The 15132-nt window shown below is 49.8% G+C and overlaps 1 long non-coding RNA gene across 2 annotated transcripts; it reads left to right on the plus strand.

Annotated features, from left to right (window-relative positions):
• The first annotated feature begins 1256 nt into the window (after positions 1–1256).
• On the plus strand, positions 1257–13752 carry LOC142820556 (uncharacterized). Of its 2 annotated transcripts, XR_012897777.1 has the most exons (5): positions 1257–1477; positions 2216–2360; positions 10394–10556; positions 10708–10798; positions 12901–13752. It is a non-coding gene; the product is annotated as an uncharacterized LOC142820556 (long non-coding RNA). The 2 variants fall into 2 exon arrangements; XR_012897778.1 differs by lacking the exon at positions 10708–10798 and having other exon boundaries at positions 1264–1477.
• The last annotated feature ends 1380 nt before the right edge of the window (positions 13753–15132 follow it).

Here is a 15132-nt window from a genome sequence, read left to right on the forward strand (position 1 = left end):
TATACCATCCCAGAGGAGGCTGGAGAACGTGCACCCTAGAGCCGAAAGGCAGAAGCGAGAGGTTAGAAATGCCGTGTCACAATAGCACTCGGCTAACAGCACCTGATCCAGTTAACCACAGTGAAACCGCCCAGCATGGAGAGGAATGAAACGGGGTTTTCAGATCCGGACACCCCCCACTTTAGGGAAGCTCCTCGCTGGTGTCCTTGGAATCAGAGCAACAGACCCGAAAAGCTTTGAGCTTTGGGAAGCGCAGGTCTGGATCCAGGCGAGGCACAAACTTTACAGCGTGACCCCTCGACTCTCGTACTGAACAGCATCCGCAGCCACTACCGCTTTGGGGATCAGGTGTCAAGCGCTCAGGAAATACAGCCAGGCCAGCTCTGCGCTACAGCCTCTGCCTCCGCTTGGTCTGTGTCTGGGGAGGTCTGCCTGCCTCAGGGCCTGGCTTCCCAGGGAGAAGTTTCCAGACTAGGGGGGCCTCTGTCCTGTTTAGCTCAGCGCAGGCCACTTATTGTGGAGCAAGCGAGCCACTTGGTGTTCACAGGGAATCACTCCAGGTGCAGTCGGGTTCTTACGTGGCCTTAGATAATTATGTGGCCTCCATTCAGGGGGCAGTTGCCGTGGGTCCCAGTGATTTAAAAGTGCCCGGCGCTCTGGAACAATACTGCAGCAGCAGCGCCTGGAGCCCGGGGCTTTTGAACCTCCACCAGAGCCCCAATGACACAGCCCAGGCAGCGCTGAGCCTACCTAGCACCTAGCCCTGCCCCTTCCACCTAAGGCCCTGTCCCTTTGGGGGGGGGGGGGGGGCACAGACCTAAAACCCCTTCCCATTGCCCAGGTAATTCTGGGACCAGCCCTGCCTCCATTCCAGTGGCACAGAGATGAAGGCACCGAACTTTGAAAGTATTTAGGTGCTCAAATAGCTTTGAGGATAGGTGACATTCCCAAGGTCAGATAGAAGGACTGTAGCAGAGCAGGGTGTTAAACCCAGGTATCCTGAGTCCTCAATTAGCACGCTAACCACTGCCCCGTCCTCCTTCGGGGTCTAGTGATTCTCCCACTGGCTCCCTCTGGGGTGTGCACCCTGCAGTAGAAACAAGCCTCCCAGGCCAGGCATGTGCTGGCAGATAGCTCGGGGCTGGTCCTGCCGTGGCGGGGGTGTTAGAAAGCGGCACACAGAGCCCCACCAGGCTGCACCGTCTGCCTGCAGCAGAGAGCCATGCTGGAGTTCTCAGCCCACATGGCCATAGCAGGGCAAAGGAGCTGATTCCACTTGGCCTTGCACAGCTGGGAGCCATGAGCCAGGCTGACGAGCTCCTTAGACGCCAGCGAGCTCAGGCCTGGCTAACACCCAGTAGCCCCAGTTGGGCTGAGAGGCAGGAAGCCTCAGGGCCTCGGTCTGCTTGTGGGATCCGAGCAAGAGGGCCGCCGTGGAGCCGATTGCTGGAGCTCAAGACAGCGGTGAATAGTGCAGGTAACGGTCCTTGAGGGGCTCAGTGATGGCAGGGGGTGAATGGGCAGGGAAGACAGATCCTGCCTATGCCAGTCAGTGCTCAGGATGGCTGGGCCTCAGCTGCAGACTAAAACCTATGTCTGCCATGGCAGCTCCCAATGTTCCCCCTCAGCTTTTCCCTCCACAGGCAGGGCTTTTTCCCCCATCCATGTGCGGAATAAATATCAGTGTGCACTGGAGCACGTGTGACTGTGCACCCCCCCGTAGAATCACACAGCCTAGCTGTGCGGAGAGTCAGCCGGGCGGCATTTGAATTGCTCCTGCATGGCTGCCCGAGCACACGGCTGGCAGGGAGCCCTGGCACCCCTTGGCGCCAGGATGGAGCACGGAGCAGTAGGAGGGGCTTATGCAGCTGGGCCCAGCTTGCTGCTGCAGCATCCTGCCCCAGTGGGTTTCTGGACCAAGCGGAAGGTGCTGCATGAATGGAATCTGCTTTATCTTAGTCCCCAGCTGCATGCTCTTGGGGGGGGAGCATTGGAGTGAAAGCCAAGGTCACGCAGATCAAAAAGGCACCTGTCTCCCCAGAGGGCGGCCAGATCCCCCTCTGGGCCCATGGGACGGTCTCTGGCTCGGTATCTCCAGGAGCCACCACCCCCCACAGAGCGGAGGAAGCCAAAAGGGAGTTTTGCAGCTCAGGGAAAGGAAAGGACTTTCCGTGGGATTTTTTTTTAATTGGCGTCTTCCAAATAAATCTCTCAGAAATTCCCGGATCCCCACATCAGAGACCCATGCTCCTAAGCGAGCTGCTGAGAGCCACACTCCAAGCCAGACCCTCTGGCTAGGGCCGATCTGTCCTAAGGGATGCCTGGGGAAGAGCCGGAGACGCGGAGAGGTCCGTGACAAGGTAATGCCAAGGGGCGCCGACGGAGCTCTGCTTTCCTGGGGTGCTCAGGGCCGACTCTGCCCGGTGTAGGCGGGGATTAGGTTGCACGGGCAGGCCTTTGTGTAAAGTAGTGAAACCTTCTCCTGGCGGGTGGAATTAGCCGAGCTCGGTGCCGGACTCAGCCTGCTTTTGTCTCTGAGCAGAGGCCGAATTAGTCTGCACAGCAAAGTCCTCCCTGGTGGCCTGTTGTACTGAGGCTTTGGGGGGAGGCTGGAGGCCCAATGAGGAGGATTCAATGTAACCCCGCGGTGTTTGCTCTGTGCAAAGTTGCCTTCTAAACGGCGGCTGGGAGTCCCAGTGGCTGAGGGTCATACGGCAGAGGGGCAGGCCAGGCCCTCGCTTCCGTGCCTGCCGTGTGTTCAGCGGCCCCTTGACGTGAATTGCACTAGTGACGCACGTGCACAACGTGCTCTCTCCCCTAGGAGCACCATACCAAAGAGAGCGTTGTTTTACTAACCTGTCCCCTACTGAGCAGCCTCTGCGGAGGGGCTGTGAGCGCAGACGGTGCCTCTGACCGTGCGACGCTCATTTGTGTGAGCTGGCCGTGCCTCCTTGGGCACATTGAGCACTTGGGGATTGCCGGGGTTCCATGAGCTTTGGCCGTATTTCCTCCCCCGCGCTGCTCACCCTGGGGTGACTTGCACCAGGCCCTGCAGTGGGTGGCACGTGGAAGCTAGCATGGCTCCTCTGGGCCACGCAGATGGCCATGGGATCTGCCCTCCTCCTGCCGGCATGCTGGGCAGTCTGAGCTGAGCGGCACAGGGGTACAGCTGGCGTAACGCCGCCGATGGGAACAGAGGTACCTCAGCGCGAGATGGCAGAGAGTGAGAGCCGGCTTGTCACTCTCTAGCATGATCATTTTGGATGGCTGCAAAACGATCTCTTAATATGGCTGTCAGGTCTGAAGGGCCCAGGAGAGCTGGATAGAAGCTGACAGGGAAGCTAAAGGAGCGGCTGTGACGTATGGGACGACAGGGGAGGGAAATTAAACCCAGGGAGATGTTGAGTAGGTTACTTTGTGTGTGGGGGGGGATGCCCACTGCCCTCCACCAGGAACTTTATAAATGCAAAACCCCGTATTTGAGCTGTGGATTCCAACTCCCTGAAGCCGGATTCCCCAGCTGGTGTAGAACAGCCTGGCTCTGTGAAAGGGACTGGAGCTGGTTCATGGTAGCCGAGGATCTGAGGGCACCTGTAGCCATCTGGATTGCTCGTGATGCTTCTATTCTATGATATGCGCAGAGTGAACCAGCATAGAACTGGAAAGGACCTTGAGAGGTCATCGAGTCCAGTCCCTTGCCCTCGCAGCCGGACCCAGCACCATCTACACCGTCCCTGACAGGTCTATCCAACCTGCTCTTGCATATCTCCAGAGACGGCGATTCCACAACCCCTCAGGCAATTTATTCCAGTGTTTAACCACCCTGACAGTGGGAAGTTTTTCCTAATGTCCAACCTAAACCTCCCTTGCTGCAATTTAAGCCCATCTTCCTAGTCCTATCTTCAGAGATCAAGGAGAACATTTTTTCCTCTCTCCTCCTTGTCACACCCTTTTAGATACTTGAAAACTGCTCCCATGTCCCCTCTGAGTCTTCTCTTTTCCAAACTAAACAAGCCCAATTCCTTTAGTCTTCCTTCATAGTTCATATTCTCTAGACCTTAAATCATGTTTGTTGCTCTTCTCCTGACCTCCCCCAATTTCCCCACATCTTTCCTGAAATGTGGTGCCTAGAGTTGCCAGGTGTCTGGTTTTGAACCGGGCAGTCTAGTATTTGAGCTTTCTGTTCGGGAAACAAATTGAGGAAAATATCAATGTCCATTATTTTCAAAAAAAAAAGTGTAATGTAGATTGTGATGTAATGTCAAATGTGTCCGGTATTTTTGTTGAAACCATCTGTCAATCCTAGTGGTGCCCAGAACTGGACACAATACTCCAGTTGAGGCCTAATCAGTGCAGAGTAGAGCAGAAGAATGACTTCTTGTGTCTTGCTCACAGCATTCCTGTTAATGCATCCCAGAATTATATATTTTTTCCCAACAGTGTCACACTGTTGACTCATATTTACCTTGTGGGCCACTCTGACTTCTAGATCCTTTTCTGAAGGACTCCTTCCTAGACAGTCGCTTCCCATTCTGTATGTGTGAGACTGATTGTTCCTTCCTAAGTATTTTGTATTTGTCCTTATTAAACTTCATCCTGTTTACCTCAGACCATTTCTCCAGTTTGTCCAGATCATTTTGATTTGTGACCCTATCTCCAGAGCACTTGCAACCCTTCTCAGCTTTGTATCATCTGCAAACTGAATAAGCGAACTCTCAATGCCAATATCTAAATTGTTGATGAAGATATTGAACAGAACTGGTCCCAAAACCCACCCCACAGCACCCCACTTGTTCTGCCCTTCCAGCATGACTGTGAACTTGCTGTGCTTGAGGTCACTGCTTCTTCTGCAAACTGAGTTTTAAAAGCCCAGTGAAGGGCATGGTACAGGGCAGCTTGAGAAAAGGGGATCTAGTGTCCTAAACTTCAGTCTCTCTTGCAGCTTTAGGCATAAAACAGCTCCACAGACCTGCCTCCATTAGCTCCCCTGGGTCTGGCATGCTGAAGATCCTGTCCTCTTGCCAGGAAGTGTTAATGCTACTCATGTTAGGGGTGTGGAATGAAGTTGCTCCTAGCGGGGTAGCATTGACCCTTACTGAAAGACAAGCCCCGTTCCCCTCGCTCTGACTGGGATCTGACTCACTAAAATTTGCAGGAGACCTGTGCGGCTGAGGGGGAAATAAACAGTAAGAAACTCACCCAGGTGCAAGTTTTTGCTGGGGGTGAGGGTGACCATCCAGGTTGGCAATCCAGGTTTGAAATGAGGACATCTGGTGCTAAAAGTGTGTGTTGCTGTCGCTGGCACTACAGAGCCAAGTTTCTGTAGCTGAGACTGGAACAGATTCATGTCCTGTGCGGATGGGACACAGGGATCTGTCGTCTTGGCAGTGGATTATAAATGCACACAGATTTCCATTTGTGGAGATGTCGATTGTGTAGACCGTGTGTGTGTGTGTGTGTGTGTCTTTGCCCCTATGTTCAAAAGGAACTGAATGCAAATTGTAATAAGGCTTCTTCCAGCTGCTACTTTCTCAGCAAAGTCCTCTGTGTAAACACTAAGGCAGCTGGGCAGTGTCTGGAAGGGGGTTTTCTTCCCTCCTCTGGGTGACATTTTTACTCTTCATCAAAATCAAATTCTCCAATTATGCTTAAAGTTTCTGAGGTTAGACTGAAAATGGTCAAGGGATGGTTTTGTTTGTGTGGGCTGGTTTGTGTTTGTTTTGGTGTGTGGGTTTTTTTTTTTTTTTTTTTTTTTTTTTTTTTTGCAGAGCTGAGGGGAGGATTGATTAAAAAAAATTCTAAAGACAGCAGACACTTCATTTAACCTCCCTGGCTATAATCAAACCTCCGCCTTTCCATTAAGTACAATCAGACGATAACTTTTTAACCAACCCTACTAAACGCTCTCTTTCCAGTGAGCCCTACAGAACAAGTGCATTGCCTGTTGTGTCTCTTACATAGCCTGTGACAATACAATCGCAGCACCAGAAAGAGATTCAACCACAGAAACCATCAAAAAAATCTTTTTAATGCTACAACCCCTTCCACAGAGAGAGCACCTTTTATCCTGATGGGTCCCAAAGAACTTCTCAGTTCAGGGACCTGATGCTTCTTGCCTTTACACGAATGTAAATCTGGAGTAAATGTAACCCCACAGAGAGAACCCAGGAGCGCAGAGACAGACCCATTGGTCCAGGTGCTGTTCCATACTAGTTCTATATCCATTAGGTCTGGTGACTTCAGCAAGGTCACTCCTGAGTTCATAGAACTGGAAGAGACCTCAAAAGGTCATCAAGTCCAGCCCCCTGCTCTAGGCAGGACTAATTCCAACTCAATCATCCCAGCCAGGGCCTTGTCAAGCCGGGACTTAAACGCCTCTAGGGATGGAGACTCCACTACTTCCCTAGGTAACCCATTCCAGTGTTTCACCACCCTCCTAGTTACGCTAATGTAAGTGAAAACAGAGTGGGGATCTCAGCCTGCAGCTGTGTCTGACACTGCTTATGGAATGTGTCTGTTCGGACATGAGGCGAAGGGTTGCAAGTGCTTTGGAGGATAGGGTCACAAATCAAAATGATCTGGACAAACTGATTGGAACTGGGTGAATATCAGATTTTTCCATTCAGCCACCACACTGAGCAATCGGGTGGGGGAGGAGGGGAGAAGAACCCCAAAATTGGTTTTGATTGCCCAACACCTTTTCTGAATCTTTCCAGCCAAAGGAAGACCTCGCAAATATTTTGGTTTGGGTGGCTTTGTTTTCTAAGTTTTTAATTTAAAAAAAAATTCAGTGGGAATTCTGAAACAAAACCCCTTTCTTAAACAAAAAATCAAAAGCTTTGGTTTGGAAATGCTGAAAGGAACCACTATAGCACATCTGAAATCTGTATTATCTGGCGAAAACAACTGGCAAAATCTGACCTGGAGTTTTCCAGTTGTTTGGGGCAACCACTAATTTGTAGCCCCCCCCCCCCCAGTGAAACAGTATTTTTTTTTTTTTTAATGAAACATTTTGCTCAGTTGTAGTCCTGGCTCTGTTTACATGGCAGAGATGAGGTGTAATTGCATTGGCCTCGCTCTTAGATGTAGCAATCAGGCCTGAAAGGTGTTTTTAGTGGCACGAAGGCATGGCTGAGTTCCACCCCCAGAACTAGCTGCTTTTCAGAGGTAGATGCCTGAATCCTGCCTATGAGGACAGACAGGTTGTACTCTTGCTTCCAAGAGAGCACATAAGAGTTAACCTCACTGATTCTAGTAGTGTTGAGTGCCAAATTCTAGTCTTGGTTACACCCCCTTACACCTGAAATAGCGTTAGTGCCGATACTGTGCTGGCCAAATAACATACAAATGGTTAAATAACTTATCTGAACACTGACTAAGATGCTGATCCGTTGAATTGTTCAAGGAATGGTCTTAGGACCAGAACTGCTGGGGTTTTGTTTTGTTTTAACCATGGTGCAGCCAAGTTGACAAGGAGATCTCATGTGGCAGGTTCCTCTTGGAAACCATTCTGACATGAGATCCCCGAATATCACCGAGCTGAGCATCTGCAGAAAAGACCATTGTCCAGCATTTCAGAATGTGCTAAGAGTCGTGGGCATGGTTCCTGCAGCGGTCGGATGGGCTGGCCAGTGGTCCGAGGAGAGACACGCTGGTGACTGTGCATCGCTCGAGTCCCATTCAACCCTGGCTTTGCCACAGACTGAGTGTGGGAGTTTGGCCAAGTTGTGTGGGACCTGTCTCTTTCAAGCATTCGGCACCCAGCTGTGGAGCCAGCTCGGCTCCCATTTCAGTGTCTAAAAGAAGTGGCCAGATTGCCATGAATGTTCAGTCCCCAACAATTCCCCCTCCTCTTCTGGGCGTCGTTGGGTTTGGAGCAATTTTGCACATCTGCCCCTCAATCTCTCAATGGGTTTCCCACCTATAAAATGGGGAGAATAACCCTTTGCTGACTCGTGGGGGTCAGGGTGAGTTGGTTGGCACGAGACCAGGGACATACCAATCCCTGAACAGGTAGGTACTTTGTAAACATCCTTAAGGACATCACCTCTTTTTGTCCCCCCACCCTCCCAAATCCAGTGAAATGACTCCAAAGCACTGAGCCATTCGTGGCAAGGAGTCTAGGTGTGGACACCTGTCTGCAGAGAATGAGAATTGCAGGTTGCAGCTATCTCTAGGCTGAATTTTTTCCTTCTGGGGGAGAAATCGGGTCATTAGTCTTAATTTCTCTGGATGTCTCACCCTGTAAAGGGATTTAAATTCAAGGCTATTGCTGCCTCTAAAGCTTCAGACATAAGGTGGAAAGATGAGGTAGCATTGAAGCTGAATGCTGATCACGCTTTGGCCCCTATCGATCGGGAGTAACTCCCCAGAATCCAATGGAGCTGTCCGCGGCAGAAAGCTGGCAAGCCGGAGAAGAATCCGGGATTGTTTACGGTGATTAGGGTAATGATAATGGATAGAGATGAGGGGGAACAAGGGGACTGTGGTGCTGGAGTTATCCATCTCGCTGAGCGATTCTGGCTGCGTCAGAAACTGCTCAAGTGGATTAGCATCCCACCGGAGACCCGAGATGGATTGGCTGCCAGAGCCATCAGCCCCTCCAGATCCATTAATATTATTTAAAAATAAATAAATCTTGCCATGAGTGGAGTTCCTGCGAGTTTTACATTGAGTGAGAAGCCATTTCTTATGTGATTTCAGCCCAAGAATGGGGAACTGTTGAAGTAAATGGCAGGAGAGCTGGAAATACATTTTGATCTCGACACCAGACCTGACAAATGACTTCATTGCCATGCAGAGAATGGGATTTTTATCGCTAGATAGAAAGGGGATGTGCGGGGGGAGGGGCGGTGTGTTTTATCAGACTGTAACTCTTCTGTAGGATATAACAGAGAGGTGTAAAAGGCCACAGGGAGCTATTCTTCTGCTGGTGCATGGTTGGCCTGGAAAGCAGCCCAATTAAGAGGGATTAATTTATACCCAGTGCAAAACATGAATCTGACCGTGTATTACTGTTGTAGGCTGTTCGGAAGAGCACACGCCACACGCGGCGCAAAAGGCATCTTGTTCATCTGAGCCATGTGTGCGCTAGCTACCTACTGCTATTTAGATCCTGGGCACTTCCCAATTAGAGCTGATTTGACTTCCAAAGCTGGCTTATTAATGGGACCCTACCAAACACATGGCCATGAAAAGCGCATCACAGAAACATGGGGTTGCCCCATGAAATCTGGTCTTTTGTGGGATTCTACCATACGCTATATGGATCAGGCTGGTCTCCCCAGAAGTTCTCAAACTGCGGGTCTTGATCCCCAAGGAAGTCATGGGGGGAATCACAGGATGGCCATCTGTGACGTAGTGGGGGGTACCTTGCTGGTTGCTATGCTGGGCAGTGGGTGGTGAGTGACCTCAGCTGGCTGCAGCACGGCCCAGCTGGGCAGGGGATGAGTCATTATGCCAGGGGGCTTCAGACCTGTCTGACGAGTTGTATCAGACAATCTGCCTCTGTCAGGGGAATATTGGGGGTTCTTAAGTGCTCACAGCTGTACTGCGCTTTGGGTGGAGGGCTGCATGCTTGTCTTGGCCCACGGTTGACATCTCTGCTGACGTTGTGGGAGATACTTGAGGGGGGGGGCTTTGTGGTGGTAGAATGCAAGTGACTGAACTGACTCTCACAAGCTGTCTGCAGGAGTTCCCACCCCTGAGCAGTAACTTTGCCTCATCACCCCTCATTTTGACGATGGCTTCTGTGCCACAGACATTCCTGACAGAGGAAGGAGGGTCTCGTGGTCACAGATCCAGAAAACATGGCTTCTGTTCCCTGATCTACCACAGACTCCCTCGGTGACCTTTGGCAAGTCACTTAGTCGCTCAGTGCCTCAGTTACCAAATATGTAAAATGGGATGAATGCCTACCTTAGTGAGGCCATGTAAGAATAAAGACACTGATGGTTTGGAGATGCTCAGATACCATGGTGATGGGGCCCTATAAGGCCATTAAGTCAGCTGTGTTCCAAGGGGCCAGGTGGGAGATGTTCAGCAGCCAGCTTTCCCGGGATTCCCCTTGGGCATGGTGACTCCTGGCTTGGGACCATGGCGCAGCTGAGACAGGATGATCATGTGGCTACAGCACTGAGCAGGCCTCATGTCCTTGCCACAGGTTCCCGGGGCAAATCCCTGCTGGACAGATTTGTAAAGGGGGTTAAACGATTAAAGACACAGGCGTGAGAATCACACGGGGCACCCATGCCCCCAACAACCCCTGATTTTCAATAAATCCAGCAAGGACCCTAAGGAGCCTAAATACCTTTAACATCTGGGCCTTAGTCGCTCTGGGCCTCCCTTCCCCCACTATTGGTGGCAATACCAATTTTCTCCTGGGCTCTTTTAGACCGTGATCTCCTCAGCAGGAGGGTTGTCTCTGGCTGTACAGCACTGGCACAACCGGCCTCTCCACCATCAAGAGCCTTTAGGTGCCACAATCCACCACTGACTAAGAAGCAAGCCAGTCTCCAAGGGGTGCTGATCAGCCCAGGCACCTCCTGGACCTTGCGGTGAGTGAACAGGTGCTGTGGCACAGCCGGTGCGGGGGCCCTTAGCCTTGGTTTGGGCCTTTCTTGTTCCACTCTGCTTAGCATCATGTCCGTCAATAAGCAGACGCAGTAATATCCACCTCGCGCTGAGCCATGACTTCTTCCTGCCCAGGGAGGCGTGCCAGGCTCCGCAGGTCGGGGTTGTGCTTGTCTGGACATACGCTCCATGGCCATCCAGGGGAGGTACAGTGTGAGGCTCACAGGTAAAGGGCGTGGACGGGATGGCCAGTCCCTCCTGGGACTGAGCCTTTACTACCCAGTGCAGGGGGCCAGGAAGGTCCTGGCTTATGATGTATCCGCTGGGAGGTTTTGTCTTGCTACACTAGCACCTCCTGCCGATTCCAGCAGGGCTGGGCTGAAGAGCTCTGCCTTGTCCTGCCAGGCTGCGCAGGAGTCACAGAGCCAGGCAGGTGCTGTGGGCATTCTAGCAGTGGAAGAACAGCATGGCCTCCTGCCCAGGCCTGAGTGAAATGGGGGACCAGCCCACCTGGGCAGCTCCTCAGTCATGTCAAGGTGTGACCAGGTGAAACCCAAGCTGAGGCCCGTACTCCTGTGTCCCCTCTTTGGGTGTGTCCGCACTACACAGAGGATCATCGCTGCCACAGTTGATTTTCTGGGGTTTGATTTAGCGGGTCTAGTATAGACCCGCTAAATCAAACTCAGAGGGCACTTCTGTCGGTGCTGTTACTCCTGCTCCGTGCGAGGAGTAAGAGAAGCCCGCTGTGCGGAAATGCGATTGACTGTAGCACCTGGCCAGTTCCATGGGAGACAATGGCTCCTAAGCACTTGCTTATCGCTAAGTGTGTGGCTGAAGAGGAATGGGAGTACACATGCCTCAAGTTAGAAGTCACTCACATGCCTAACTGGAGGGCCCTGGTCAGCCAAATTCTTATCTGGCATAACGCTCTATCCTGATGCAGGGGGCTCCTTGGAGCGCATGTAAACAAAGACTCACAAAACTGCAGCGAGTGTTCTGCACATTTTGCAAATGTGTAAACTGACCCACGCCAAAATTAAGGGAGCTCTCCAAGGTCACACAGCAAGCCCAAGGCACTGTGGCTTACAGAAACCAAGAATCTCTGTTTGTTTGGATTCTATTTTTCCCACCTCTGATCCACACTTGTCTAATCAGGCAATGCTGTTTAGGTGACAGGAACAACATGGCTGGTAGTAAGAAAAGTTCCCAGGTGAATTTTTGCACACTGGTTTACTAACACATTCCTAGCTCAGTGATAGAAATGTAGCCATGTTAGTCTGGTGTAGCTGAAACAAAATACAGGACTATGTAGCACTTTAAAGACTAACAAGATGGTTTATTAGATGATGAGCTTTCGTGGCCAGACCCACTTCCTCAGATCGAATAGTGGAAGAAAATAGTCACAATCATATGTACCAAAGGATACAATTTAAAAAAAAAAGTGAACACACATGAAAAGGACAAATCACATTTCAGAACAGAAGGAATAAGATTTTATAAGATCAAGAATACATATTCCTGCGCATCCAGAAATATAATCTATGCTATCATGTGCCGAAAGTGTCCGTCTGCTTTGTACATTGGACAAACATCTCAGACACTTCGCCAAAGGATTAATGCCCACAAAACAGATATTAGACAGGATCACAAAGAAAAAACGGTTTCTTGCCATTTCAACCAGAGAGGACACTGTCTCAACGACCTAATTACCTGCATCCTACTCCAGAAGACTTTCAAATCTGCACTTGAAAGGGAATCCTCTGAACTGTCATTTATGCTAAAATTCGACACTCTTCAAGGGGGGCTCAACAAAGACACCAACTACCTTACCCATTACAAAGATAGCTTCCCCAATTATCACCTCTAATATCATTAACTCACAGACATTTACCTTCCTCCCCCCCCTGCATCCGCTTTCTGTTCTGAAATGTGATTTGTCCTTTTCATATGTGTTCACTTTTTTTTTAATTGTATCCTTTGGTATATATGGTTGTGACTATTTTCTTCCACTATTCGATCTGAGGAAGTGGGTCTGGCCACGAAAGCTCATCATCTAATAAACCATCTTGTTAGTCTTTAAAGTGCTCCATAGTCCTGTATTTTATTCCTAGCTCTCAAATCTAGGACAACGGAACTGAGAACTTACCTTCCTTCAGCAACACTTATTTCAAAATGATTTTACAAGCTTTTTTAAGAAACGTAGCCCTTAGGACTCCGTCAGCTAAACCCCATGCAGTGTGACAGTCAGACCTTTATTATGCCTACTGTATTAATCTTGGAATGAAGCAATTTGTTTTCCTTCCCTGCTTTTATGGGGCTTAAATGCAGGTACCGTCCCCCTCCTCCCAAATCAATGACCAAAGTGATGAATAATAAAAGCCGCTGTGCTGAGTGATTCATAGAGATCTGGAGGATGTAAGTTTCACTAGCAATGACTGTTTGTTATCCATTAACTCTGTGGACTAAGAAGAATTATGCAGATTTTAAGAGCTGTATCAACATGAGGACATCTTGCTGATTGGATCCATGGGCCATCCTTCTGCTAATCCGGCCTGCAGAGGAGCTGATTATACGAGAGTGCATTACCCGTCTGGAGATGCAAAGTGAAGGGCTGATATTTGTAGTATTTGAAGATGGGCGTAAAGTGTGGGATTTTCAAAAGCATGCCTGCCGCTATCCTAATTCTTCTCCGTGTTCACGGCAACGAGGTTTTTACCATTGACTTTAGTGGGAGCTGTTCTGAAAGCCCCGCTCCAGGCTGTTTATGCGCACTGAGTGGAATTCATCCCTTTGCAGTGGAGCCGCCTTGCACTCTTACATCGCAAAACTCTCAAGCTACAAGCAGCTTTGTGCTACCTGGCTTACGGATGGCTGTTCAGGGTGGGTCAGGCAGTTTCAAACACCAGCTGAAGACAAAGGGCTGATGGCTTAAGTGGACTTTCCACCATGGTGAGAATCCTTTGTTTTGCATTCTCCCCACACCTCCCTTCCACGGAAAAATATCACTTCAAAATGGCTTCCAGTACCAGCTTGCACGGTCACGTCTTTCTAGGACCAACCACCCTTTGTTCCTCCTGTTAACCCCCGGCTGTTTACAAATCATCGAGTTGATCATTGAGTCGTTAAATACCTAATGGTCCTCATTAGCTCATTTAGGCCTATAAACAGACCCATACTTCATATTTCTAACTTCACATACTCCAAAATCGGATACACGGATCCGGCAGGCTGTAACATTACAATCGCTAAGTTACACGCACCCTTTTGTCTCAAGCATTTTTTTTAGTTCTGTGTATTTAACTTCCCAAGCCAGTTCTCATACGGCCTGAGAAGGCGTCACACTGGTTCTGCGCATGGGGATGTCATGCTACCCAACTTTGATTGCTCATGAAAGTTAGGCAATCACTCCAGTTGTGGGCATAACTTTGGTAACTCTGCTGGCAAACACCTAATTATGTTCATCTGTGCATGTTGTTAAGCAGTTTGCTGGTATCATGGTGGTTACTCCACATGAAAATTAGGTGCACACCCACTCTTTTTTTTAAAAGAAATATCAGTCCTTTAAAGTGCCTTGTTTTCTGAAAGCAGTGATGGGGAAGGCAGCAGTAGCACCCTCCAGTTTCATATCAAGCTTTTTAGCAGTAGAAGCTAAAGCACTTTGCAAAGGAGATGACAGAGCCCAAAATAGAGCCCAGGTCTCCTAGTTCCAGTCCACTGCTTTATCTATCAGGCAAAGAATTTTAGTACAGTTGAACCTCTTTAGTCTGGCACCCTGGGGGCCTGACCAGTGCCGAACCAGAGAATTTGCCAGGTCAATGTTGTTTAGTAGCATCACCAGCACTGCCACTGCTGACTGGACTCTTAGGAGACATTTAGGGGTAAGTTAGAGCTAAATAACAGCCCAGAACCCTGAGAGCCAGGACTGGTGGCTGTAAACAAACTTTATGGGACTGCGGGAAATGTGGCTGCCCCCGGGATAAGTGGACTAAAATCACGCTCACTAAAACCGTGCTGGTCCATAGATGTTGCCAGACCAGAGAGTGCCGGACTAGAGAGGTCCAGCCTGTAACACTAAAGCCCCGTTTCACTCCCCTGGCAGTTTGTAACGGTCCCCTGTAGGTGTCACAGAATTCTCAGCCCCATAGAACTCCCGCTCAGCTGACACCCAGCATCCATGCCTCTTAAACGTGAGCTAAAATGTTGGCCGTGGGATCTTGTGATGGCTGTAGCAAACTGGATAATCCATGCCAAGAAATGCTCGAGTACAAGGATGGCTCGTTGACATCTGCATGCTCCATTTCCCCCATCATTATCCATCAGTTCAGTAATGCGGCTTTCTCCCCTTGTTTTGACTTGTGAGCTGTCAGCCAAAAACAGTGCAGGTTCCTTCTGCTACCTGAAAATCAGCTTGGCTTCTTCTAGCCATTTCCATCAGATCTGGCAGTGCTTGGGCACTTAAGACCCGGCCTTGCAAAGTATTAAAATCCAGAGAAGTCATGCCCGGAGCTGGTCACACCCACGCTTTCCTGAAAATATAACACAACATTTTAAACAAAAAGC

The sequence above is a fragment of the Pelodiscus sinensis genome, chromosome 26, assembly GCF_049634645.1.
Source record: "Pelodiscus sinensis isolate JC-2024 chromosome 26, ASM4963464v1, whole genome shotgun sequence".
Taxonomy (NCBI): domain Eukaryota; kingdom Metazoa; phylum Chordata; order Testudines; family Trionychidae; genus Pelodiscus; species Pelodiscus sinensis.